The sequence below is a fragment of the Dunckerocampus dactyliophorus genome, chromosome 6 (genome assembly GCF_027744805.1).
Source record: "Dunckerocampus dactyliophorus isolate RoL2022-P2 chromosome 6, RoL_Ddac_1.1, whole genome shotgun sequence".
Lineage (NCBI taxonomy): Eukaryota > Metazoa > Chordata > Actinopteri > Syngnathiformes > Syngnathidae > Dunckerocampus > Dunckerocampus dactyliophorus.
This window is the reverse complement of record NC_072824.1, coordinates 3,305,333-3,323,744: the sequence shown is the minus strand read 5'-3', so window position 1 is coordinate 3,323,744 and position 18,412 is coordinate 3,305,333. Positions and strand designations below refer to the sequence as shown.

Genomic DNA, 18,412 nt, shown 5'->3' with positions numbered 1-18,412 from the left:
ATCTTGTCTAAAATTCCCTATGGTTGCCAACTGACTGTGTGATCGCCGGTGTGCCCCCTACTGACAGAGATTCATAAATGTCTAAACTCCAGTCGGGATGCGCCAATGTCAGCACGGAAGACAAGAAATTGTTGTGATTATTTATTTTCTTGATATTCTTGTCTTCCTGAAAATAAATGTCTTATCTACATGAATGTGTGCAGGATCTCTGCTCTGCATGCACCGGAACAGCTGGATGAGGGGAAAGGAAGAGGAAGAGGAGAGAGAGAAGCTGAATTCCAGTGAATTAATCACCGTCTGTTCCACTGAACGAGCGAGAGAGAGAGAGAGAGAGCGAGAGAGAGAGAGGAGGGTGAGCCTGACGCAGTGTGATCGCCACAAACTGAGAGGAGGAAGCGGAGGAGAGAGACGGAGGAAGAGGACTCCGCACTTCACATCACTCCGGGCGCCCTTCCGCATCCCGAAAGGCTCCTGACGCCGTGCAGGTTTTCTCACGGTGACCGCGGCGGTGGGGAAGTGCAGTGTCTGCAGGCACAGCACACGCCGACCCGTCAACGCCGACGACGACCCCCGTGGAGGACGACGGAGAGCCCTTGGACCCCCGGGGCGGGGGGGGGGGAGACCGCTGCCTGCCGTCCACGGATGAAGAGCAGGTAAGAGCGCGCCTCGCTGGCGCGGAAGTGGCGCTCGTGTTGCGCAGGAAACTTTGCCCCGACATTCCTGCAAACCACCTCTCCTCCTCCGACGGTGATGCATGAAAGGGGAATCTGCCGGTTGGGCTGCATTTTGCTTCCCATTGATTGGTGCGTGCGTGAGGGTTTTGCATACTAAGTGCTGGCGAGCGCTTCATTAACACATGCACAAAAGCAGGATGGACGCTGCCGTGCTTCCTAATGTTGTTTCGCTAAATAAGAGGCTCGTTCAGTTCCACAGATGATTCAATGAATTCCCACGAAACCAAGCAGCAGCTTTGTGGTGGCGTACCTAATGAAGTGTCCTGTAATGTGAAGTCAGTGTACAGGACCCTGGACAGCGACTTTCTTGTTTCCTATGCAGAGCAATACAATCCCTTGGTTTTTGCTTAGAATCCAGTGTGGTGGTAGTTTTTTGGGGAATTATGCTTGGTATTTTTGATCTTTTATGGAAGGCAAAGCTCTGAATGTAAGTAAATCACCCTATTGGAAATTGCAATTAAAAAATGGGCAAAAATATTCCTAAAGTTCGGGGGCAAAAACAGTTTTTGTCGGCTTATTTGTAGGCTTTCCCTACAAGTGAATTTCTAGTCAACATATGCTACTCATTTCAACAGGGAAACCCCCTTGGGATAGATCATCATCATCACCTGAACATATTTCCAAAGACAATACCTTAAAAAACATACCTACAGCGTAGGTTAGCGCCACAAAAACATACATAATGCGTCACGATTGACAGCTACAGTGCACTGGATGCTATAAAGATCAATTCAGATCTCCATAGACAAAAGTGGGGTTTTTAAAAAATGCTTTTGTACTTCAAGGACCACTCAGTGTTGCATTCAGTGACGCGAGAAGGGACCAGTCACATCACTATCATTTAAAAGAGAAGCTAAAAGGAAGGGATGGACATTCGGGATGCCGATATTGGTATAAAAATGAGGTATGGGTTAATGTCAGTGTCGTATTTTCTGCCGATTATATGTTCACGCGAGTGATGATGCACCCCAAATAGCAGCAAGCTTGGTAGCTTCGTATGTCTGTGACGTACAATTATTTCCAAGTTTGGTCTTTGGATCGCAAATTTGCAATTTGCAATGAAAGTGCTGGTTATACGCGGGGGAGTAAGCTGTCTTCCTTTAATACTTAATGTTTCCTTTTTGTGAATGATAATACATGTAACATAGAAGTGGTGGTCTAGTGGTTAGCATGTTGGCCACACAGTCACAGTCCGGAGATCGGGAAGACCTGGGTTCGAATCTCCGTTGGGCATTTCTGTGTGGAGTTTGCATGTTCTCCCGTGCGTTTCTCCGGGTACCCCGGTTCCCTCCCATATTCCAAAAACATGCATGTTAGGTTAATTGGAGACTCTAAATTGTCCGTAGGTATGAATGTGAGCATGAATGGTTGTTTGTCTATATGTGCCCTGCCATTGGCTGGCCACCAGTCCAGGGTGTACCCCGCCTGTCGCCCGAAGTCAGCTGGCATAGGCTCCAGCATGCCTCCGCGACCCTAATGAGGAAAAGTGGCATAGAAAATGGATGGATAGATAGAAGTGGCAGGATAGGAAGCACACATGAAGACATGAAACTACAAAACTTGCAATCCTACCTGCACTCGGTGTTCCCAGCGTCACTCCTTCGCAACATGTGACTGTGTTTGTTTGTTTTTTGTTGGAGTTGAACAGCTGCCGCTGTCTTGGTGTCCAAGCAGAAGCTGCAGTAATTCTATTCTGTTTCATCAAAGTTACTGAAGATTTGTCAGATCGAAACACGATCCATGACTTCTATCAAAACGTGACAGCCGAGTCGGATTCAGACATAGGCCTACTTCCTGCTTCCGCACTCTCATGGGAACTGTCATTTTTTTTTAGCGTAACCATATAGCTTACATGTCTTTACATACTGTAGCTACACACCAACATGATTAGTAGTAGCAGCTACAACTGCAGTCATTATTTTCAAGAATAATTTGTAGTTTTTCAATCATTTTGGGGAAGAAGTTGAACAGTTTACATGTTGTTTATTATTAAATATTAAACATATAAATATTACTTTTAATATATAAATTTTATGTCAGTTAATATTAAATATAAAATTTATACCAGTTAATATCAGTCTTGGTAATGAAGTGCTGAATGATGTCGTTATAGCAGTATCGGTAATGAAGTACGGGACGATGTCGTTTATTAGTATCGGTTGATATCAGTATTGGTAATGAAGTGCTGGACGATGACGGTCCATTGGTATCTGTTGATATCAGTATTGTTAATGAAGTGCCAGATGATGTCGGTATATTGGTATCGGTTGATATCAGCATTGGCAATGAAGTGCCGGACGATGTTGCTATATCAGTATCAGTTGCTCCTGGTATCGGCAATGAAATGCTGGACGATGTCGCTATATCAGTATCGGTAATGAATTGCTGAACGATGTCGGTATCTTGCTATCAGTTGATATCAACTTCAGCACTGAAGTGCTGGACTATGTTGATATATTAGTATCAGTTGCTGTTGGCATCGGCAATGAAATTCTGGACGATGTGACTGTATTAGTATCGGTAATGAAGTGCTGAATGATGATGGTATATTGTTATCGTTCATATCAGTATTGGTAATGAAGTGCTGGGCAATGTCGGTATATTGGTATCGGTTGATATCAGTATTGTAATGAAGTGCTGGATGATGTCGCTATATCAGTAGCAGTTGGTATTCGTATCAGCAAGATGTGCTGGATAATACAGACGATGTCATTATGTTGGTACTGGTTGATATCGGTATTGGTAATAAAGTGCCGGATGATGTCGCTGTATTGGTAGCGGTTGATACCGGTATTGGCAATAAAGTGCCGTACGATGTCACTCTGAGTATCAGTTGCTATTGGTTTCGGCATTGACGTTCTAGCCACTACTGTTGGGAAAGGGTGATATGGGTGATATGATATGATACTGATATGGGTAAGAATGCCATTATGAAGCATCTGTGATGGACATAAGAGAATGTCCACTTGCATGTGTTGGTGTGGTCATCATCACAGACTCCCCGTTGGTAGGGACCGTCAGCCAGTCACAGATTTAAAGCAGTGCAGGATGATAAATGGGACTTGATGGGTTAGTATTGTCTATGAATGGAGTGATTGTACTTTTGACCTGCCTGCTGTCCCTTCATGTCATTTCATAAAGTGTGTTTGATCCTTTAAGTCGGTGCGGTGTGACAAGCATCTGAACTCCAGTCAAGTCCTAAGAGAGATTTTCCAGCTTTTGACATTTCTATTATGAAAAGCTCCACTAAAGTAAAGGGGCTGTCCTTTGGGGGGCGGGTAGCAGTGCTGGCATTTTCTGCTTGTTAGCGTGTTGTTTATTTAAAGATGTGATGGATAACCTGCTATGAGCAAAGAAAACTATTGGCACGTGCTTATCACTCAATCAATCAATCAACCAATCGATCAATCAATCAATCAATCAATCAATCAGTCGGAGGGGTTGGACCACACTGTATAATTCTTTATCTTATCAAGACGAGAGATGCTTCCAAGTTTGTAGGAAGACTTGACTAAACCTTTTCTCTTCCCACTGCACAAAGCACGGTCCCTAGAGGCACGCTTGGATGACTTTGGTGTGGAAGAGCATAACTGAACAAAGTGTATACACATTTGGATGTTGTTTCAAAGATGATCAGACATGCTTCTGTTTTTAGGAATGCTCTGCTGTTTTTAGGAATCTGCGGCAAAAATGTGATTCAAAGATCCTCTATATGATAGGAGTGCTCTGCTGTTTTTAGGAATCTGCGGCAAAAATGTGATTCAAAGATCTTCTATTAGACAGTAGCGCTCTGCTGTTGTTAGGAATCTGTGGCAAAAACATGAGTAAAAGATCCTCTATATGACAGTAGTGCTCTGCTGTTGTTAAGAATCTGTGGCAAAAACGTGAGTCAAAGATCCTCTATGTGACAGGAGCGCTTTGCTGTTTTTAGGAATCTGCGGAAAAAGGGTGATTCAAAGATCCTCTACATGACAGTAGCACTCTGCTGTTGTTAGGAATCTGTGGCAAAAACATGAGTCAAAGATCCTCTAAATGACAGGAGCGCTTTACTGTTTTTTGGAATCTGTGGCAAATACGTGAGTCAAAGATCCTCTATATGACAGTAGTGCTCTGCTGTTGTTAAGAATCTGTGGCAAAAACACAAATCTAAGATCCTCTATATGACAGAAGCGCTCTGCTGTTTTTAGGAATCTGTGGCAAAAACATGAGTCAAAGATCCTCTATATGACAGGAGCGCTTTGCTGTTTTTTGGAATCTGCGGAAAATACGTGAGTCAAAGATCCTCTATGTGACAGGAGTGCTCTGTTGTTTTTAGGAATCTGCTGCAAAAGGGTGATTCAAAGATCGTCTACATGACAGTAGCGCTCTGCTGTTGTTAGGAATCTGTGGCAAAAACACAAGTCAAAGATCCTCTATATGACAGGAGCACTCTGCTGTTTTTAGGAATCTGTGGCAAAAACACAAGTCAAAGATTGTTAATATGACAGGAGCATTCTGTTGTTTCGAAGGATGTACTGCAATAACACTGTGAACTCCTCCACCTGTGGGAATTTGCAGGAAAAAGGTGAGTCAAAGATCCTATGTGGTAGGAGTGCTCTGTTGTTTTTGGGAATCTTTTTCACACAATCATGTCAGACATGCAGTGGCTGGCTTCATGAATTCAGCCATGTTGGGGGCGGAGCCTCCTTGCAGTCGCCACTAGAACATATTTGACACTTTTGTACATGGTTGTCCTTTTGTGTCTGTCATCTTAAAGCGGCATGTGTGTGTGTGTGTGTGTGCGTGTATGTGTGTGTGTGTGCGCCATCATGGCCGCCGTGTCCCGGCATGGCGTGTAGGGGATGTAGTGTCCTGCATGTCGTCCCACGGGGCGTGGACTACTAACAGAATTTTTCCACTGTAAAACCATGAAAAGATTGAAGTCCCACTCCCCTCGCCTTCCTCCACGTATGGATGCAATGTGGCACGACTGCTTTTAGTGACGTAATGGTGATGACAAGTTGGGGTTGTCGCAAGGCCGCAGAGGAGGCGGTTTGCCTCCACGCTACGGCGCGGGAATTCCGGGGATGGGGATCTTTTAGAGGTCGCTCATCTGGCTTTCATGCCGCGTTGGTACTGCAGTGTCACCACGCTGCACACACACACACACACACACACACACACACACACACACACCGTCCTCTTCTCTTCCAAACCAAACGAGGCATTGACCGACTGGTCACATTATTAGGTACATGAGTGGCTCAGACCTCCACCAAGGCCAAATTCATAAATTCCCATCTTGTGTTTCTTCAGTAAAATGCACGCATTTTTGGAAAAATAATGGAAAAGAAAAGGACTTACACACAATTCGCCCCATGCCCTTGCAAGGACGTTTTGCTTGATGGCGACCATGTTTTTCAACCAATGTCGCTGAAATTGTACACACACGTGCTTGTCGGTTCCCAAATGGTGTGTACCAAATTTCATGGCGCTAGGGCTAAACACCCTAAAGTTGCAGTGCGTGTATGAGAAGTTTCAAGCCCGGCAACTTTTAGGTGAGACTTTAACAGCGCCAACGTGTGGTTTATTTGTCAGAAGAAGAATAGCACAGGTAACACAGCAGGGGTGCGTGTGTTGGCAAATTTTCACTCTTTTGTGTGCAACGCTTCAGGAGCAGAAGCGTTGCCAAATTAGTCGACGTGTTGCGTTATCTTGCTGCTGTCAATCACAAATTGAGATATTGCCTGCTTTTTACACTGGCTGTCATGAGATGGTGTACCTAATGAAGTGTCCGTTAGCAGAGTGACTTTAATGGTGTAACGTGTCTTAGGTGGCGCCACTGAGAGTCAGCCGTAATGAAAAGTGACAATTTAGCGGAGAGGGACTGTCACCACGTCTCGCAGGAAGAACATGAATAAAAAGTGATGGCTTTCATGTCCTGCTGCTTCATTTGAAACCTTTTTTTTTTGCTGGTAAATTTGTCTCCATCTCTTCCTTTTACTGTGGACGCTCTGCAACTGAGCCATCCCTCCTCGGAATAGCTAGCCCGAAGGCAGCCCCGTAGGCCGGGCGCCGTCTCGGAATGCTGAGGAAAAAGCCGAGCGTGCTAGTGGGAGATTTACAGCACCTTCCCTGCCATCCTTTTACCTCCTTTATGGATGCCAGCGTCAGGGGAGGGGGCTCCTTTTCTCACAATTTCTTCCATCCATCCTCTGTTGAGACCCAAGTGATGCACTTTCCTAAAAAGAACTGAATAGTTGACTGTTAAACAGCATCATTTATACTAGTATTCATGAATATATACATAGAATGCTTAATTTGTGAAATATTTTTTGTATTTTTTGGGGGGGATTTTATTTATTGTAGAATTTTCTGCTAGCAAAATGCAACTGTGACACCCCTAATAAACCTATCCTACCGGAGGGGGCCATTTGCGGCCACGGCACATTCGAAAAATCTAATTTAACAAGAAAACAACCAAAAAAACCCAGCAGTTTACAGGAATAAAGTCAAGCTATGGAGCAAAAACAGTTGCAATCTAACTAGAAAAACTTGGAATTTTATGAGAATATGGTAATATGAGGAAAAGTAACATCATTTTAGCATCAAGTGAAAATATTTAAGAAAAAGGAAGTTTTTAAAAGTCATAATACTTGAAAATTAGGTTGGGGAAAAAGTTCTATTATGGGAATAAAGTTATAACGTTTTGGGAAGAAAATGTACAAGTTGAAATAGTTGAAAAAAAAAACCCTGTAATTTTATGAGATTAAAGTCAAAATAAGAAAAAAGTTGTATTCTAATGAGAACAAAAGTCACAATTTTACAAATTTTAATATTATGAGGAAAAATAACATATTTTTAGTCGCATAGAGTTTTCTTTTAGTCATAATATCAGAAAGAAAACAAAATGAAGTTAAAATTTTTGGAAAATTAGGTTGTGGAAAAAATTATAATATAATGGGAATAAAGTCATAATTAGAAGAAGAAAATTTACAAGAAAAAAAGTTGAAATAGTTGGAAAATTAAAAAAAAACCCCAGCAAAAATGGAAAAAATAGCTGTTTTTAACCATCGCTCAAAAAATTACAAAACACTCTCCAAACCAGAACCAAAAATGTTCTCAGTAGGACTCAGTAATGAGGAGCTCCACCGTTCTTGTTCATCACTTCCAAAATGGCTTTGGGCATGCTTGATGCGAGTGTTTCCAGGAGGCTAGTGGGAACATTGCTCCAATGGTGAAGATGGCTTCACCAAGGGCATCAACTGTCTGGAACTGATGGCCATTTTTATAAACTTCCCTTGCCATCCATCCCCAAATGTTCTCTATGGGATTTAAATGAGGGGAACATGCAGGATGTTCCAAAAGAGTGATGTTATTCTCCCTGAAGAAGTCCTTGGTCAAGCCAGCACTGTGAACTGCAGCGTTGTCCTGTTGAAGAACCCAGCTGTTACCACACAGACGAGGGCCCTCGGTCATGAGGGATGCCCGCTGCCACATCTGCATCCGTTTGACGACCCCTCACCACCTGAAGCTCCGGTGTTCCACTGAATGAAAAAGCACCCCAGACCATGATGGACCCCCCTCCACTGTGCCGGGTAGAAAACATCTCAGGTGGGATCTCCTTGTCATGCCAGTAACGTTGGAAGCCATCTGGACCGTCAAGGTTACATTTTTTCTCATCAGAGAATAAAACTTTCTTCCACCTTTCAATGTCCCATGTTTGATGCTCCCTGGCAAAGTCTAAACGGGCACTTTTGTGGCCTTGAAGGGGACGAGGTCTTTGAATTCCTTTTTTGTTTTTTAAAGCCTTTTCCCGCAGATGGCGTCTGATGTTATTGCGCTGCAGTCGGCACCAGTAAGGCCTTCATGTGGGTGGAAGACCGCCCTGTGTCTTGATGGACAGCCAATCGGATCCTCCGGCTCAGCGCAGGTGTGATTTTTTTGGGTCTACCACTTGACTTTTTTGTTCCATAATGCTCAGGATCTTTCAAAAATGTAGAAAGACTGATTTACTGCTCCCAACCTCAGCAGCAATGGCACGCTGCAAGAGGCCTTACTTATGCAGCTCCACAATCCCACCACGTTGAAAAAGAGAAAGCTTCTTAGCTTTACCATCAGGAGGGCATGACAGTGGGAATGCCTGACACAAAATGAACATTTGGAACAGATTTTGGCTTTTATAGCCCGTGGTCTTAAACTTTTGATCAGCTGATAAACAGCCTATTTTACTTTAATTGTTGTTTTCAATAAATTACTTTTTCAAAGTAGCTCTACTTAAAACCTCATTAACATCTAAATGTGCAAAATGCTAATTCTAGCAATTTTTCAACTGGTCCTAAGATTTTGATCAGAAGTGTATACTGTATATCTACATGTGTTGCTTTGCAAAATATCATCCTTTCATGTGTGCTCAAGAGGGTTGAGGTAGAAAATGTGCCATTCCGCCCCTGCTGGTTGATTGTGAATACATTATTATTATCATTATTATCATTATTTATTTGACAGCAACTATTTTGGGAGCTACCTTTGCATTGTTGTGTTGGTTAGCAGAATGCAAAGACAATTTACACTGGAAAGTGAAACATCCAGAGAATGCCGTGGCGCGGAAACCCCAGATCTTGGAGAGAGAAAGCACACACACATACGCACGCACACACACACACATGGATTAAATAATGCAGCACATTCCCTGCAGGAGCCTCGTTAGCATTTCAGGAAGATTGTGCTTCCACCAGGGAAGAGCAATTAGGAAGTTATTCTTCCAAGTTGCAACTCCTCTGCATACATACGTACACTCTACATCAGGGTGGCCATTACGTCAATCGCGAGCTACCGGTAGATCGCCAAGGTAGTTTGGGTCGCACTTTGTAGTTGTCATGTGACATCAGTCAGCTGACGTTAAGCTCCCCTCCTGATTCGTTTCAAGCTACACACGAAGATGCAACTTTCATCTTCATGATTGTGATGATGGATGAACTAACTCTGCTCTAAGATGTCTATATCTATAACAACAGTTATCTGTTCACTTGTAGCGGCTCTAGCTAGCTACGTAGAAAAAAAGTGTATTGTTGACTGGCTTTGCTTGGCGTCTTGAAGTCTACTACAGAAATCAGTGTTTTCTACACGTTGGCTTCTTAAACTATTATTTCATGATGACATTAAACATGTGCCCATTGGTGAAACCTTTTCAATATGTTGCCTTGACTTGGGCTGCATTGTCTTTTGCATCATCATTTTCCATTCTTGGATATGCTAATGTTTGCTAGCAAATGCTAACTGGATGTAACACATGAAGTGTGTGTCCTGATGAACGTTCCATAGCTAATGTGACTGACATATTAGCAGTACTCACTCACTAGTACACAACTATTTAGGATTATGTGGAATGATCTTTATTTCCATATTGAAGGGAATTATGATAGCAACTAATTTGATGACCTGGAAACTTTGAACATGTTACATTTTGTTTATGTTCTATGTTTTATGTTTTATAGAAGAGGTAGATCATTTTGACTTGTACTTGCATGCTGAGAAAGTGTGTGTACTCCTGATATACATCTTTAACCTACATAAATACATACTCATATTTTATTAAGATAAAAATATACTTTCTATATTTATAGTAGTAGATAGATCTTTGGGACTTGATCATTTTAAAAGTAGCTCACAGGCTAAAAAAGTGTGAGCACCCCTGCTCTACATTATATACTGTACTGCATACTTCACTAAATATACCTTCTTTCCAAATGCTAATGTTGGTAGGCACACACACACACACACACACACACACACACACACACACACTCTTTGCATGTATTTGTGTTGGGCAACACTACAAATGTTGTATGGATCCTTCTACCAAATAAATGAATGATACATCCATTCCATTATTTTCCCCTTATCCGGGTCCAGGTTGCGGGGGCACCAGTCTCGGTCCCCGGCCACCTCTTCCAGCTCCACCGGGAGGACACCAAGGTGTTCCCAGGCCAGCTGTGAGACATAATCCCTCCAGTGTGTCCTAGGTCTACCACGAGGCCTTCTTCCAGCTGGGCATGCCCAGAACACCTCACCACTAGATGCCCGAGCCACCTCAGCTGGCTCCTCTCCATGTGAAGGAGCAGCGGCTCTACTCTGAGCTCCTCCCGGATGACTGAGCTCCTCACCCTGTCTCTTAGGGTGAGTCCAGCTACCCTACGGAGGAAACTCATTTCAGCCACTTGTATCTGCAACCTTGCTCTTTCGGTCACAACCCAAAGCTCATGACCATAGGTGAGGGTGGGAACATAGAATGACCGGTAAATTGAGAGCTTTGCCTTCCGGCTCAGCTCTCTCTTCACCACGACGGTCCGGTACAGCGACCGCATTACTGCAGACGCTTCGCCGATCCGCCTATCGACCTCACGCCCCATCTTTTCCTCACTCGTGAACAAGACCCCGAGATACTTGAAGTCCTCCACCTGGGGCAGGACCTCATTCCCAACACGGAGGGAGCAAGCCACCCTTTTCCCACTGAGAACCATGGTCTCAGATTTGGAGGTGCTGAGTCTCATCCCAGAAGCTTCACACTCAGTAGTAGCGTGCCACCAATCCCATACTCCCGGAGGGCCACCCCCCCAGACTTTTCCAAGTCTATAAAGCACATGTAGACCAGTAATTCCCAAGTACTCTCCAGGACCCTTGCAAGGGTGTAGAGCTGGTCCAGTGTTCCGCGACCGGGACGAAAACCACATTGCACCTCCTGTAGCTGAGGTTGGACTAACGGTCGTACCCTTCTCTCCAGCACCCTGGAATAGACTTTCCCCGGGAGTTGAAGAGTGTGATCCCCCCCCATAGTTGGAACACACCCTCCACACCCTTCTTGAAAAACAATCCTACAAACACACAAAATGTTCACCCTTGTTTCCAGCACACATGCATGCTCCTTCTATCCAAGTGTCCCATGAAAAGATATCATCAAATGTTGCTTTGGATGAACCTTTGGATAACAATAAATAAATATTACAATATTATGGAGTATCCGATACTGATACCACCCTCAGTATCAATACTATGGATGTTAGGGTGGGTTTGTGATGACTGAGTGTGTGTGTGTGTGTGTGTGTGTGTGTGTGGTGTGTGTGGATGTTGTTGTTATGACAACAGCATCTTCACGTCTTCTTTTGCTCCGTTTTTTCCTTTTCCTCAGCCGCTCCCTGTTCTCCGTCAAATACAGCCGTCCCTCGTTCATGGCGGTTAGCTTGTTCCAGACCCGACCGCGACACATGAATTTCCGCGACGTAGGATTCAATGTTCCTCGTCAGAGCAGAGAAAACCTGTTTCTGAATTTCTCAACACACCTTTTAACATAATTAGAGCCATGTAGACATGAAATAACACCCGGCGGTCACCTTGTCACCACACCGCAGTCCACATGCTGCAGGGACTTGAGACAGCAGCTAGTTAGCAAGCTAACGAGCTAGCAAGCTAACCAGTTTGCCTCAAATTTATTTCTTCTAAAGTTAATAAAGTGTTTCAAATGGAGTGGGGAAGAAAGACAAAGATGCCAAAATGTTACCACTTCCACACAGAATGAGAGAAGGTTTTTTTTTATTTTTACTCGATCTCAGCCATGGCTTGGTGACTCAGCAGGCAGTCTCCATGCAGTGTGATGATGATGTAAAATGTTTTGTGTCATTACGGCCGCCTAGTGACCAGAATACTACACATCGCCATAGTCGACCATAGTCTACCGCAACAGCCATCATGTATTCATTCATTTCTGAAAAACTGCAATATGACTGGATTTGTTTTATTTAATGACGAGCGCACTGCTATGATGAAACAACGCGAATAGAACCCATCTGTTCCAGGGTCAAACTGTGGGCATTCTTAACTGTCATACAAGTGTGAAAAGAACTTAGCTCAACTGACTATGTGTGCCTGGGAGGTGGGTCTTTTCATAAAAGGGCAGCTGTCTTTACACTTCATGTTCTGTTACGTGACGGAAATCATCTGGATGCCGATAACCTTCTGCTTCTCGAGACGGCTGCTACGAAGGTCAGGAGAACCAGAGCATAGAGCAGGAGGAGCAACCTGCTGTGGCCCAGCAAGGTGTACTGTATTGGGGCACACGCTCCAAGCAGCCAACATGATGCCACGGAGGTCTCTGGCAAACCTTTTTGTACTTTTCGCATGCCACGGTGCTGGCGTTTCAGGTGGCTGATAAGGTTTTCTGTGTGCTTGATGTTCTTTTCCCCCCTCATCACGGAACATTTGGTACCTTCCTCGACCTTCCTCTTCAAGTCAATGTTTGTTAACAAGTGAGCTCAGGAGGAAGTTATGACAGACAGGAGAAAAAAGGAGCGCTTAATTTGCTCACCCACACAGTACAGATCATCTCGCCTCATTGGAGCGTTTTTTAAAAATTATCGGTTGTCTGAGCTATTTTTAATGTGATCAGATTTATCGGTATGATCGAGCACCCCTCATTTTTTTATTTTGGAATTTCATTTATTGGACGTACAGTCCAACCTTGCTTTTTGTACGCCTCAGTTTTGTATGATTCGGTTTTCATCGGAAATTTTTGCCAGAATTTTTGTGTGGGATTTCGTACAAGAGTCGCTTTGCCCTGTATGTATCGTATCGTTTGCGAAACCGAGCACCCTAAGTCTTGCAAGATTTTATTTTTTTGTGTCGTTAAGTTGATTATGACAGATGGAACCTCGAAGTAGAAATTTCCCCAAGGTCACACACATTTTTCCCTCCAAAATTATCAAAAAATACGCTAAACCCAAAGCTTGAACTCAACTCATCAGTCGGAGAGCCAAAAAACAAGGAAAACTGATGTTTGCCAGCCCAGATAAGTTACGTTGTGTTTTCTTTTCATTTTATTTCTTGAACGCCCCACTGTTTCTATTGTTTGCTTTTCGTACCATGTTGCACGTAACAAAAGAGTCTGTTCGGCCTGTATGTACTCTATCGTTCTGTGGAACCGAGTGCCCAAAGTCTCACAAGATTTGCAAAATTTGGTCTCCCATAAAAGTTAGAAGTAGAGCGCATTTAGTTGGAGGGGTGAAACAAAAATGAGTAAAACTGACAGGAAATGGCAACAAATTCAATATTGCCCTGGAAAGTTAGTTTGTTCGGGAATTTCATTTATTGGACGTTCAATCAAACGTTGCTTTTCGTACACCCCAGTTTTTGTATGAATTGGTTTTCGTTGCAAATTTTTGCCAGAATTTTGCGTGGATTTTGGTACAATATTGCACGTAACAAAGGAGTCTGTTTGCCCTGTTTGTACGCTATCGTTCCGCAGAAGCAAACTCTCACAAGATCTTCCCTTTTGACTTGTTTAGTTCATTATGACGGAACCTCGAAGTAGAAATGACCCTGACGTCACACCCATTTTTTGTATCGTATTTATTGGACGCTTTTTGTACACCCCAGTTTTTGTATGATTTGTTTTTTGGCGACATTGTTTTCCGCATGTAAAACGAGAATCATTCTCTATAAAATGTATTTTTGTTTGAAATGGTCAAATTGGGTTTACAGTATTCCCCCATGGGTAAAGCTGCCTGGGTTTTTTGTACGTTTGGGTTTTCGTCTGACGTTTTGGAAGGAATTAATATGTAAAAGTGAGGTACCGCTGTGTGAGATTCTACCCTCATTTTAACAGCAAAAGCGAAGCAGTTTCATGTTGTGCATTTTGTTCTCTTACCGAACTGTCCGTACTGTACATTAGCGCGCATTGTCACTGCAGACACACACAAGCCTGTCCTTGGTTCCACTCTGGTCCGCTCGCCGTGACGCACAAAGCAAGCCCCTCCCATCACCCCCACCCACCGTTTGCGTTGTGGGCCTGGTTGCGAGGGACATGTCTGTGCTTTAATAGAATTTGCAGGGGAAGGAGGCGTCGCAGGATGAATGATGTATTGACTGGGATATAAGAGCAAGGCTGCAGGGCTAATCTCATTTGGCTTTGCTGTGATGAGATTCTGGCCTGTTTTTCCTCCAAGATGATGTGACTTTGGTCCTGACATCACATCATCTGCTTTGTCTCCCTCTCTGTGTGTGTGTGTGTGTGTGTGTGTGTGTGTGTGTGTGTGTGTGTGTTGGTTGGACTCTCAATGTCTTCCTTTTGCTTTTCCGAAATTTACGTCATAGACTATGTTTTGTAGAAGCACACAACTACTCATTGTTGTTTTCTTAAAATCTACAGCAGGAGTGTCCAAACTCCTGGGGAGGGGGACTTTAACATAGTAAAATATGCTAACATTATGTAAGAATATACAGTATACCTGTATAGCGTTTATGAAGCCTGCTAAAACCAATCCAATGCAGGTCAAGGAATGCCAAGCACTTAAATATACCGACTGCTTACAAAATACACACCGATGCAATCTTTTACTCACCAACAATGCTGGGAAATACAAATTCCATGTAAATATTACATAGGCCAAAGCATTTTTTTCACTTATTTTTATTTTTATTCAATTGTTTTAATAATAGGCAGTCATTTTCTTTAAAAAAATTACAATTCATTTTTTTTTTTTTTTTTTTTTTTACAAAATTCCTGGCTAATGTGATTTTTTTTTATAGTCAAAGGCAATTAAATAATATTTTGTAATCTACAATCAGTAAAAAGATAAATAATTCCCAGTTAATTGGGTTTTTTTTAATAGTCAATTAAAGGCAATTAGAATACTAGTTTTTAATCTACAATTAATACAAAAATGTATCCTGGCTAAAGTGGTTTTAATAGTCATTTAAAAGTAACCATAATTATATTTTTAATCTAATGTGATGTTTTTAAATGAGAATCAATGAGAATTATAGTTTGTGATCTACAATTAATAAAAAATAACAAATAATGCCTGGCTAATGTGATTTTTAAAAATAATCCATTTAAATTACAGTTTGTACTCTACAATTAATGAAAAAAATAGCAAATAATGCCTGACTAATGTGATTTATTTTTTATAATCAATTTAAATTACAGTTTGTAATCTAAAATTAATGAAAAAAAGCAAATAATGCCTGACTAATGTGATATTTTTTAAATAGTCATTTAGATTCATAGTTTCTAATTTACAAATAATGAAAAATAAAAAATGGCTGGCTAATGTGATGTTTTTATAGTCAATTAAAATGATTGTATCTAATCTACAATGAATAGAAAAAATTGTGTCATGTTGAACATTTTGTGCACTTCCTTGATGTCTCGGACATCAAAGTACTTTCTTTTTGAACGTGAAGATCGGACCTTTGTGTACTGCTTCCTTAAGCGGTGTGCCTTCTCTGCAACGCGGTGTTTATTTCATTTCTGTGGACGTTTGCTTCTCTGCTTCAGCAGCCTTAGTTTGTCTGTTTTGTTGATGATGTGCTGCGGCGCTGTCATTTACCTTTGTGTTTCTGGGACTACGACCACGTTCATTTTTGCTGGCTTTTAACTTGAAACGCAGGAAGTACAGGTGAGACACTGCCAATGCGATACTGGCCTGTTTGGCTCCTTGTGTGCTCTTGTGCAGGATTGTCGCGGTTGTCATGGTAATGCACGTCTGTGAGAGATCTGAAGCGGCAAAGAGGAGTAAGGATCAGAGTGGCGCCAACACGGAGACGCCGCGGTGCAACGGGGGCGTTCAGATTCCCGTCTCGATGCCGTGCAACCTGCGAGAACCTCCAACGAGCTTTTGGACTTTGTACTTGTCACAGTTTCAGCAACAGCTTTCAATTTATACACTACATAAAAGGGAAGGAGTCGCCTCATTATATACTTATTTACTCAACCGCAGAGAGTAGCAGGCGTGAGGCATCTTTGTAGTAACATTACATACAGTATGGTTTCCCCTACAACTACATAAGTCATTAAAATAACACACTTAATCATTTCATACATTGCATTCGTACTGTAGCACTTGTCATATAAGTTGACCACATTTTATTCTATTCTGATGATAATAATAATAATAATAATAATAGAAGTAATTTATTACAATATACCGTGGAAGCTTTAATGCCCCAAAAGTTGTACAATTTGTCAAGTTGGAATTGATATGATGATGTCAAAATGAATAAGTGAAAAATACGGTTCTAATATCATTTGAAATATGTGACATATTTGTGCACTTTTTGTGGTTTTAGTACTCTTCAATGGCTAATAATAATATATGGAAAATATATGGAAAATAATAAAATAGGTAGTAATAATAATAATGTTACAAAAATAATCGAATAAAAAAGTAATGAATAATTATGAATAATTTAATAAAATCAAACGCTCCCAAAGTCCAACCAACATAAAAGCTTTACTTGCTTTCATCATGTCAGAAGTTAATATTATTATTGAACCATTTTTTATAATAACATTAAATAATACATTCTATTTTTGATTCCATTTTTAGATCTTTTTGCCCCTCAATGATAAGAATAAATAATAATCAATTCAGTAATGATATGTAGTGATGAATACATGCAGTGCAACCATACCAAATAACACATTTGACATATGTGAACATTCTTTCAAATGTTATTGAAATGAATAATAAAACTAATTCAAGTCATACGTTCCAATGCACTGTGAACTCTCCAACGTCAAACCACCGTAGTCATGCGATGATGTAAACACTGTGTTTATAACAAGTTCATATGAATGAACATACACACTATGCCAATATTCAATAACCAAACCAGGAAGATGACGTGTAAGTTGAGCTAAGCTCAGCGTTGGGAACAAAGATGGTTGGCATCAAGCTGCCGCTAAGTCGCACTGTCAGCCTGTGATGATGATGATGATGATGATGTGGTGACAATGACGGCAGGAGGCCGTGACACAACAATACATGTCACACACACACACACACACACACACACACACACACACACACACACACACACAGACTTTGCATCTTTTTGAACACATTGTGCCAACAGCTGTCAGAGAAACTCTCTTTTGTGTGCTTCTCTCACACACACACACACACACACACACACACACACACACACACACACACACACACACACACGTGCTAATGGGAGTTTTCCACCACGTAAGGGTTGTAAGACAGGGAGGCGCAGTCGTTAGGAGGTTGGCACTCGGCGTCTGGAGATCAGGGTTAGAATCTGCTATTATTAGAGTCAATGAATGTGGAATGTGTTGGATTCCTCAAAGTCTTTCAGTCGCAAGGAATCGACTGAGTAGAAAAGAGCAGCGACCTATGAAACGTATCTTTCTGGCCCCAAGAAAAGCCAAAGCAAAAGCGTCCTAGCTGCGGTTGTGCATCACTGTCTCTGTCAGACAGATAGGAGAACATGGCGACACCCCCTCCGCGGGGGCCCAGGAGAAATGTGGCGTCCTAAAAAAAGGAGGCGGAAAGATAAGAGACGAGGAGGGAAATGTTCAAAAGCATCTCCTTGTTGGATCGCTTTCTTTCCGTCTGTCTGCCGCCTCCGTTGCGCGGACTGAATGCCGTCTTGTTGGGGAAAAGCAGGACGCAGACGTTTGTCCCTCCCCCTGGGGGCCGTCTCTGCTGGGGAGACACCAAACCCTCACGCTCACTTCCCATGCTTTTTTTCACAAGTGGAATGCTAGCAACCATTTACTCACACTTTTCATTAGGCAAAGACGATAAATGGAAATGTTGACAAAAAATACCCAATCAATGTGGAAGGCGGGGCTAGTAGTGATGACAAAGTCACGCTTGCCTCCTTTTGTAACAAAT

The 18,412-nt window shown here is 42.3% G+C and overlaps 1 protein-coding gene across 4 annotated transcripts in view; it reads left to right on the top strand.

Annotated features, from left to right (window-relative positions):
• The first annotated feature begins 310 nt into the window (after positions 1-310).
• LOC129183196 (protein ELFN1-like) overlaps positions 311-18,412 on the top strand; it is a 114,020-nt gene continuing 95,918 nt past the window's right edge. For all 4 annotated transcript variants that reach the window (XM_054780181.1, XM_054780182.1, XM_054780176.1 and 1 more), the window contains exon 1: positions 311-653. The gene's annotated coding sequence lies outside the window, so the exon portion shown is untranslated. The remainder of the gene's footprint in view (positions 654-18,412) is intronic.